An 11,070-nucleotide genomic window follows, 5' to 3' on the forward strand; every position below is an offset into this window, starting at 1 on the left:
GAGGCATTACCTACTGCTAAAGGGATCAATCCAATATGAGGATATAACAATTGTAAATATCTACATACCCAACACGGGAGCACCTAAATACATAAAGCAAGTATTAACAGACATAAAGGAGACTGACACTAACTAGAATAGTATTAGGGGACTTTCATATCCCACCTACATCAATGCAGAGATCATCTTCTCAGAAAATCAATGAGGAAACAGTGCCTTTGAATGTCACATTAAACTAGATGGACTTAACAGATATGCACAGAACATTCCGTCCAAAAAAAACCAGAATACACATATTCCAGTACACATGGAACATTCTCCAGGATAAGTCATGTTAGGCCACAGAACAAGCCTCAATAAATTTAAGAAAACTGAAATTATATCAAGCATCTTTTCCAATTACAATGGTATGAAATTAAAAATCAATTACAAGGAAAAAAAACTGGAAAAGAACAAACACGTGGAAGCTAAACAACACACTACTAAACAACAAATGGGTCAATGAAGAAACCAGAGAGGATATAAAAATATCCATGGAGACAAATGAAAATAAAAACAAACCAGTCTAAAATCTTTGGGACTCAGTGAAAACAGTTCTAAGAGGGAAATTTATAATAATCCTGGCCTACTCTAAGAAACAAGAAAAATCTTAAAAACAAAAAAACCCTAATCTTATATTTAAAGAAACTATAAAAAGAACAAAGCCCAAAATTAGTAGAAGGAAGGAAATCATAAAGATCAGAGCAGAAACAAGTGATATGGAGACTAAAAAACAATAGAAAAGATAAATGACGCCAAGAGTTGGTTCTGTGAAAAGATAAAACTGACAAACCCTTTGTTAGACACATCTTAAAAAAAAGAACACAGACATAAAAAGAGAGACAGAGAAAAGAGGGAGACAGGGGGCACACAAATGAATAAAATCAAATGAAAGAGAAGTAACAACTGACACCACAGATGTACAAAGGATTGTAAGAGACTACTGTGAAAAATTATATGCAAATAAACTGAAAAACCAAGAAAAAATGGATAAATTCCTAAAAACATTCCATCTTCAAAACTGAATCATCTGAACAGACTAATTACTAGTAACAAAATTGAAGTGGTAATCAGAAAACTCCCTACAAACAAAAGTTCGGGGCCAGATGGATTTACAAGGGAATTCTACCAAACATTTAAGAAGAGTTAATATCTAGCTCTCCAGGGTCCTGCTTCAAAGATGACCAAGGAGAGAAGGAATAATGGTTGTGCCAAAAAGGGCTGAAGCCACATGGGGCCTATTCACTGTACCAACCATGCCCGTTGCATGCCCATTAATCTTAATGCCCACAAGGCCATTAAGAAGTTCATTATTCAGACCACAGTAGAGGCCACCACCTTCAGGGACATTTCTGAAGTGACTGTCTTCAATGCCTATGTGCTTCCCAAGCTGTATGTGAAACTATATTATTGCGTGAGTTGTGCCACTCACAGCAAGGTAGTAAGGTATTGCTCCTGTGAAGCACGGAAGGACTGAACACCCCCACCCCGATTCAGACCCATGGGTGCTGCCCCACGACCTCCACCAAAGCCCACATAAGGAGCTAAAATCCTTAAGAATTGAAGAAAAGCTGTTCTCCAGGAAAAAAAAAAATAAATGGCAATTATACTTCAAAAAAAAAAAAAAAGAGTTAATATGTATTATCCTCAAACTATTCCAAAAATAGAAGAGGAAGGAAAGCTTCCAAACACATTCCACAATGCCAGCATTACCCTGATACCATAACCAAAGACACTAGGGGAAAAAAGGCCACAGGCCAATATCCCTGATAAACATAGATGCAAAAATCCTCAACAAATTATTAGCAAACCTCATTCAACAATACACTAAAAGGATCTTTCACCATAATCAAGTAGGATTTATTCCAGGGATGCAAGGATGGTTCAATATTTGCGAATTATCAATGTGACACATAACAGTAACCAAATGAAGGATAAAAATCATATTATCATCTCAATAGATGCAGAAAAAGAATCTAAATACCACGTCCATTCATGATAAAAAAAAAAATTCTCAACAAAGTGGGTTTAGAGGGAACATACCTCAACATAATAAAGGCCATATAAGAAAAACCCACAGCCAGCATCCTACTCAATGGTGAAAACACTGACAGCTTTTCCTCTAACATCAGGAACAAGACAAGAATGTCCATGTCTCTCCATTTTTATTCAACATAGTACTTGAAGTCCTACCCACAGTAATCAAAGAAAAAAAAGAAGAAATAAAATACATCCAAATTGGCAAGGAGGAAGTAAAACTGTCACTATTTGCAGATGAAGTGATATGATATATAATCTAAAAGACTCCACCAGGGGCACCTGAATGTTTCAATCGTTAGGCGTCTGCCTTCGGCTCAGGTCATGATCCCAGAGTTCTGGGACTGAGCCCTGCATTGGGCTCTGCTCAGCAGGAAGCCTGCTTCTCCCTCTCCCATTCCCCCTGCTTGTGTTCCCTCTCTTGCTGTCTCTCTCTATCAAATGAATAAATAAAATCCTTAAAAAAAATTTAAAAAAAAATAAAAGACTCCACCAAAAAACTACTGACTAAACGAATTTAGTAAAGTTGCAGGATATAAATTTAATATACAGAAATCTGTTGCATTTCTACACACTAGTAACAGTAGCATAAAGAGAAATTTCGAAAACAATCCCTTTTACAATTACACTAAATAAATAAATAACTAGGAATAAATTTACCCTAAGAAGTAAAAGACCTGTACATTGAAAACTATAAAACACTGATGAAAAGAACTGAAGGCAACACACATGGAAAGGTATACCATGTTCATGGATCAGAAGAATTAATATTGGTAAAATGTCTATAATACCCAAAGCAATCTACAGATTCAATGCAATCCCTATCAAAATACCAAGAGCATTTTCCACAGAATTAGAATCCTAGTATTTGTTGGATGGAACTACAAAAGACCTAAATGGCCAAAGCAATCTTGAGAAAGAACAACAAAGCTGAGGTATCATAATCCCAGATTTCAAGATATACTACAGAGTTATAGTAATCAATTAAACAGTATGGTACTGGCACATAAACAGACCCACTGGTCAATGGAATAGAAGAGAGAGCCCAAAAATAAACCCAAGCTTATGTGGTCAATTGATCCATGACAAAGGAGGAAAGAATACACAATGGGGAAAAGACAGTCTTTCAATAAAGTCTTTCAATAAAGGGTGTTGGGAAAACTGGACAGCTCCATGCAAAAGAATAAAACTGGACCACTTATCCCATACACAACAATAAACTCAAAAATGAAAAACAAAACAAAACTCAAAAATGTATTAAAAACTTAAATGTGAGATCTGAAACCATAAAACCCCTAAAACAAAAACAACACAAGCAGTAATCTCTTTGACATCAGCCTTAGCAACATATTTTTGGATAGGTCTCCTGCAAGGAAAACAAAAGCAAACATAAACTATTGGGACTACACCAAAATGAAAAGCTTTTTCCCACGGCAAAGGAAACCATCAACAAAATAAAAAGGCAACCCAGTGAATGGAAGAGGATATTTGCAAGTTATATATCTGATAAGGGGTTAGTACCCAAAATATATAAAGAACTTAAAGAAATCAACACCAAAATAACAAAAATGTGGTTGACAAATGGGCAGAAGAACTGAGTAGACATTTTTCCAAAGAAGACATACACATGAAAAGACAAAAGACACATGAAAAGATGTTCAACATCACTAGTCATCAGGGAAAGGCAAATCAAAACCACAATGAGATATCACCTCCCAGCAGTCAGAATGATTAAATCAGAAAGAAATAACAAGTATTGGTGAAGATGTAGAGAAAAGGAACCCTTATGCACTGTTGGTGGTAATGGAAATCAGGGCAGCCACTGTGGAAAACAGCATGGAGGTCCCTCTAAAACTTAAAAATAGAACTATGTGATTTACTTTTTCCACTACTGGGTATTTACCCAAAGAAAACAAACACTAATTCAGAAAGCTACATGCACCCTTATGTTTACTGCAACATTATTTACAATAGCCAAGATACAGAAGCAACCTAAGTATCTCCATTAATAGAGATAAACGGATAGGGGTGCCTGGGTGGCTCAGTTGGTTAAGCATCTGACTCTTGATCTCAGAGTCTTGATCTCAGGATCATGAGTTCGAGCTCTGTGTTGGGCTCCATGATGGGTGTGGAGCCTACTTAAAAAAAATTTATTTTTAAATAAATGGATAAAGATGTGATAGACACACACACACACACACACACACACACTGGAATATTTCTCTGTCCCAAAAACGAATGAGATTTTGACATCTGCAACGACATGGATGGACCGAGAAGGTATTATGCTAAGTGAAATAAATTACCAATTCAATATCTATTACATACAGGGCTACTCACATTCTCAATTTCTGTTACACTTTGGTAACTTACAGCTTTTGAGATTTGTCTAATTATCCAAATTGTTAAATTTATATTAGCATAAAATTGTTCATAATGTTTCTTTATTAACGTACTTTAGTATCACAGCCCTTGGACGTTTCTATTAAAAGTTCTGAATGATCAACAAGGACTTTGCTAGCTAGAAAAAACTCAAATGCCTCCCCACCCTCTATGACCTCAAAGGGCTATTAGCTCATATCAACCTGGTCAACCCTTTGCCTGGCTTTATAGTTTCATTCTACACACATGTTCCAGAATTCAGAGAAAAATAAAAAGTCAGAGAGACTCCTACAGAAGCTTTTAGAATTATTTTCCTACAAAGTGTCCTTCTTTTGCAATTTTGCCCTGTAACTTTCAACTGCCTCAGCCTCGATGAATTCTGATCTCTGTCTCCTCAATTTGTTGAGACCACTGTCCTTTGCCCAAGATTCCTCTCTCTGCTCTGTAATTCAGACTGTGCCTCTAGGCAGGAAGTTGGGGTGATTAGGTGACCATACAGCTGACTTGTTTGTTTCCCTTATTTCAGGGATCATAGTCCTGCACTGCTGTTGTCCAACATCTGAAAACAGTTGTTTCATATGTTTTGTTCAGATTTTCAGTTTTTAATGTTCTCAAAAATTAATCCCTAGAAAAAACATTTCATTCCCTGGTTTTAATGTCACTAAAGTGCAGAGAGTATTAATTTCTAAATAAATTTGTACTTCAGTTTATGTAACAGATTTATTCTTTAATAATGATCACTTTCAAACAAATGAACATTTTAAGTATTTACTGTAATTGGTTAAAGTACTCTGTGGGACTCTCCTTTTAATTTCAAGAAAGGGGGTGCCTGGGTGGCTCAGTCATTAAGCGTCTGCCTTCGGCTCAGGTCATGATCCCAGGGCCCTAGGATCGAGCCCTGCACCGGGCTTCTTGCTCAGTGGGAAGCCTGCTTCTCCCTCTCCCACTCCCCCTGCTTGTGTTCCCTCTCTTGCTGTGTCTCTCTCTGTCATATAAATAAATAAAATCTTAAAAATTTTTTTTTCAAGAAAGAAAAATAATTTTTAAATAAGTATCATTTCCTTATGTGCCCACATGGTAAGTCTAAAATTTATAGCTTAATGCTCGGCAGGCTGTTTTGAACTCAAGAAGGGGTTTTATTCTAAAGATAAAAATGGTAATGGGGAGAAGTTAAAAATCTCATATAAGTCAGAAACTACAGAACGATCTGATCATACAGATTAATCCCAAAAGGCTGTTGTTTCAGTTCGAATGCATATCTTGACAGTAGGTTATCACTGCTTTATTGCTAGGAGCTTATTACTTCCCTACCATATGTGGATTCAGCATCTCTATTTCAGTATTCCTGATGCTTTAACCAACTATTTGCTCTGCTGGGATAGCTGTTCCCTACCTCATAACTTCTACTTACAATTTTGATTCATTTGTGGTCTACTCCAGGTTCCTGTAATTTCCCACAGCCACTGCTTGATTTGCCTATTTCTGAGTTTGCACTGATATGAAGGAGAGTAAAAGCAAAAGCCCTAACTTAATGACCAGTTATGGTTTGGCCATCGGGTGCTCACCTTTCCTTAAGAGACTGTGAGTCTAGAAGGTACCATCACGTCTGTTCTGTTTAGTGTAAGTTCTTGCTTTTAGCCATATGAAGGCCCATTTTAGCAAAACAAAGTGAAAACCTTTCAAACTGAAATAGATTTCTGTGTTAGAATCAGGTTAATACAGTTGACTTTTTTTTTTTAAGATTTTATTTATTCATTTGAGACACAGAGATACAGAGAGAGAGAGAGAGCAGGAGCAGGGGGAGAGGCAGAGGGAGAGGAAGAAGCAGGCTCCCCGCTGAGCCAGGAGCCCGATGTGGGGCTCGATCCCATGGGATCATGACCTGAGCCGAAGGCAGACACTTAACCATCTGAGCCACCCAGGCGCCCCGACAGAGTTGACTCTTGAACAAGTTTGATTACGCAGGTCTACTTATACACAGATTTTTTACAGTACTGTAAATATTTTCTCTTCCCTATGATTTTCTTAACATTTTCTTTTTTCTTTACTGTAAGAATGCAGTGTTTAATACATGTAACATAAAAAATATGTGTTAACTGATTGTTTATGTTATTGTTAAGGCTCCTGGTTAATAGTAGACTACTAGTTGTTAAGTTTTTGGGGAGTCGAAAGTTACACATGAATTTTTGACTGTTCAAGGGTCAAATGTATATGCCACGTTTTACCTTGATTCCTCATCACACCTGAACTACTTTCTCACCTTCCCTGGATAATGGGCAAGAAAAAACGTGGAACTAAAAATATCAAGAGTTTTGTTGATGAGGCAAGTTCTCAGGAGCGGAGAAGTAAAATGGTCCCTTTACCATTTCTCATATGACTGTCCTGTCATCCCCCAAAAGAATGCAAATTATTGTACCTGAAAACCAGGGCCATTACATTTGTCTTTTGTTTCAAATTCCTGTAGGAAATAAAGGATTAAAGTAGTGACAACAAGAAATGCTACCAAATATTTCAGATACTCAGGCATTCTCTTTCTTCAACCTTTGGCCTTTGATAATCCTGTCTGTTTCAACTTTACCACCCATTTTAGCAAAATTTATTCCAACTTCCCTACATTTCTCATACTTGCTTAAAATATAGTCTAAATTTTTTGGATTTCTGACTGTGCTTGCTGCTTCCACTACATTAAAACTGCCCACTAAGTTCCCCAATTAACTCCACATTGCTAATCCAATAGTCAATTTCCAGTCATCATGTTACTTGAGCTGTCAGCCACACTGGACACAGGGATCATCTCTTTTCCTAAAAATGCTTTCTACCTGGTTTCTAGGACACAACCCTCCTAGTCCTCCCCCTACTACGTAGCCCCAGTTACTTCTCTAACCTCATCTCCAACACTTACTTGCCCCAGTTCTGCCACAGCCTTCTTCCTGTATCCTTCAGATGGGCCATGTCAGACCACTGCACTTTCCTCTCTCTGCCTGGAAAGCTCTTACCAGACACCTGCACAGCTTATCCCTCAGCTTCTTTAAGTCTTTGTGCTGACACCTTTGTGCTGTCATCCTACACCTGTATGGATGTACAGCATAGTAGTTAAGAGCAAAGACTTTACAGACAAAATATCTGGGTTCAAAGTCTGGGTCCACCACTTAGTGTGTGAGCTTTGGCAAGTTACTCAACCTTTCTGTGCCTCAGTTTCCTCAACTACAAAATGCGGATATTAAAAGTAAGCCTCCTAGAGTTGTTGAGGGCTAAATGAGTTATCTGTAATGCACCTAAACAGTACCTGGCATATATTACTCATTCATGGTGATGATTTTGATAACGATGGCTCCCCTCTCCAGAATATAACAGGAAAATTGAAAAAAAAATTATTAGGGGCGCCTGGGTGGCTCAGTTGGTTAAGCGACTGCCTTCGGCTCGGGTCATGATCCTGGAGTCCCGGGATCGAGTCCCTTATCAGGCTCCCTGCTCGGCGGGGAATCTGCTTCTCCCTCTGACCCTCTTCCCTCTTGTGCTCTGTCTCTCATTCTCTCTCTCTCAAATAAATAAAATCTTTGAAAAAAATTATTAAAGTATAACACATGCACAGAAAAGTAAACATAACAAATGTACACCTCAGTGAATTAGCAGAAACTGAATACCAATGTAACTCATCACTCAGATCAAGAAATGTACTGCCAGCAACCATTCTACTGGAAATACACCTTGCAGTAGATTGCTGGGTCAGACTATACACTGCTGAACAGTTTTCCAGGGTGGCTGTACCAGTTTATACTCCCAACAGCAAAGTATGAGAGTTACCATTGCTTCACATCTTCACTAGTACTTGGCATTTTCAATCTGTCTGGTGGACATGTAGTGGTCTCTCATTATGATTTGAACTTTACACTCACAATTACTAATAAAGAGTGCCTTTACATGTTTATTGGCCAGTCTCCTTTGTGAAATGTCTGTTCAAAACACTTGTTCATTTTTCTATAGGGCTGTTTTTTTTTTAATGATCTACAGGCATTCTCTATATTTTCTAAATACCAGAGGAGTGACATTTTTATCCCCTTCACCTCTCTATGTCTCCTAGAACAAAGCTAAGAACGTATGAATGAATGCTTGTTTTGTCTGTCTTCAGATCACCTCCATTTCTACAACTCTGCTTCATAATCTGCAATTTATGGTGATTCTCAACCTCTAATTCTACCAAAAGAGGTTCTAACATGTTGACTACCTAATAATCTTTACAAAGTAAAGATTTATAAAGACTTTATAAAGATTTATTAAGGTATTCCAGGTTAACTTCCCCAATTTACTTTCCTAACCTGCTTTTCCCATCACTTAAACTTCCAAAACACAGGCTTAAGGACTGGGGAAGATAAAAAGGCCAATTAGAAGTTAACTACACAGGGGCACCTGGGTGGCTCAGTCGTTAAGCGTCTGCCTTCGGCTTAGATCATGATCCCAGAGTCCTGGGATTGAGCCCTGCATTGGGCTCTGCTGGGGGGGGGGGCCCTGGGGGGCCCTGCTTCTCCCTCTCCCACTCCCCCTGCTTGTGTTCCCTCTCTCGCTGTCTCTCGCCGTCAAATAAATAAATAAATAAAATCTTAAAAAAAAAAAGTTAACTACACAAATCAGAGACTGTGTTTTAGGCTGAAATAGCAGGATGTTCAGAATCCCACAGACGAGAGAACAAAGTGGATTTTGAAACCTCAAGTAGTTCAGTGCTGAAGTATAACATAAAATAAGAGGTAAGAGGAGGCCAGAATAAATAGCAACAGGGAACAGAGCTTATGTCACAAGGATTTTTTTTTTAAGACTTTATTTATTGAGAGCGTTCTAGTGTGCACATGAGTAGGGGAGGGGCAGAGGGAGAGAGAGGAAGATAACCTCAGGCCGACCTGTGCTGATGTGGAGCCCAGCATGGGGCTTGTTCTCATGACCCCAAGATCATGACCTGAGCTGAAATCAAGAGTCAGGAGCTTAACTGACTGAGCCACCCAGCCACCCAGGCACCCCTGTCACAAGGATCTTCTATTTCCTTCTAATTAACACAAACTACTTTATATATATGGACATTCATTTCATTTTTGTTGAAAGAATAACTTGGTTCTGAATAATTCTATCCAACAACCCAACAAATTGTTTCCCCCAAAAGGACCAAGCATAGAAAGAGTTCTATAAATACTTGCAGGTTTTCCAACCATTTCCTAACTTACCAATTATGTAAGTCAGATAAAAATGTTTTTCAACTTTATATATATGTAGATGGTCATATATTGGAATTACCTATAGTGAACCTGCTCTGTAACAGTGTGACTAATAGAGCTGGAACAAATTTGATATATTTCTTAATGCATCTAGCTCAATCATTAGCACATGACACCATGTGTGAAGGTATTTTGTTTTAATAATATTTTATACTTTGACAATGCTTTGTTTCCAAAGTCCTTTATTACTTAATCTGATCCCATAATAATCCTAATATGTTACCAGCAAAAGAGTAGGGAAAGGGTGCCTGGGTGGCTCAGTTGGTTAAGCGACTGCCTTCGGCTCAGGTCATGATCCCGAGGTCCTGGGATCGAGCCCCGCATCGGGCTCCCTCCTCCTCAGGGACCCTGCTTCTCCCTCTCCCTCTGCCTGCCGCTCCCCCTGCTTGTGCTCTCCCTCTCTCTGTCAAATAAATAAATAAAATATTAAAAAAAAAAAAGTAGGGATAATCTCTACATCATATAAGGAACCTGAAGCCTGGGAAGGTTGACTTGCTCAAGGAGATGAGGCTGAGTCTTCTGAGTTCTAGGTTACCTTCTTTCCGATACCCATTCAGAGCCTCTAGGGAAGCCTTGTGTATACCATTTTCTGTTCTTTGATAAGTTATTAAATATTAGCCCTTTAGAAAATGTTACAAACATGGTAACACTATTGGCAGCCAGCTTCACTCCCCGAAGTCTAACTGAAAATAGTACTCCACACCTCTGCACCATGATCATATTGCTTTATTATTAGTAATAGTGATTAATATTTCTCAATTTAACATACTTTTGAACCTTTAAAAAATTTAAATGTACACTGTATCTGTAAACTAATTCTGGCAAGCTAAGCAATTATTACATTATATGCTGTATCCAGTGGTGGGGTGGAGGGAGCCCTAGTTTGGCATTTTGCGCAGATGGCTCCAGTTTACAACTAAGCTTTAAATCTGTAAGAAATCCCAAAGAAAAAAATTTATAGAATTAATCATAAGATATGAAATGATCAGTTCTCCACAGGTCACAGTGCTCTATAGACCATAAACATAAGGGACGATTTTCTTTAACTTTTACTTTTAAATTTCCTCCCTTTAGCATAAAGCACAAAGGGCAGGCAGGACTAGGAAAGAATAGAAAACATAGATGGAAAGGAGGAAACAGCAGACTACTAAAGGGCGTGCACTTTGTCTTGTAAAAGCAAACAAAGAACTTAATTTTCCAAGAGTCAAAGGAGAACAGAAAATGTGAGCAATGGAAAACTGAGCTTGCCCTGCTCAGTGATAGCAATTTTCTACCTTTTTTTTTTTTTCATTTTAGATACACAAACAATCGACGTTAAAGAAAAAGTAAACCCGTTCATTCTGAATTCCTC

The 11,070-nt window shown here is 38.1% G+C and overlaps 1 pseudogene; it reads left to right on the forward strand.

Annotated features, from left to right (window-relative positions):
• Positions 1-1,219: 1,219 nt before the first annotated feature.
• Positions 1,220-1,516, forward strand: LOC148162274 (small ribosomal subunit protein eS26 pseudogene; annotated as a pseudogene).
• Positions 1,517-11,070: the final 9,554 nt, after the last annotated feature.

This window comes from Eumetopias jubatus, unplaced genomic scaffold (genome assembly GCF_037043125.1).
Source record: "Eumetopias jubatus isolate StellerSeaLion01/CBP00866 unplaced genomic scaffold, mEumJub1_p1.0 scaffold_16, whole genome shotgun sequence".
Taxonomy (NCBI): Eukaryota; Metazoa; Chordata; class Mammalia; order Carnivora; family Otariidae; genus Eumetopias; species Eumetopias jubatus.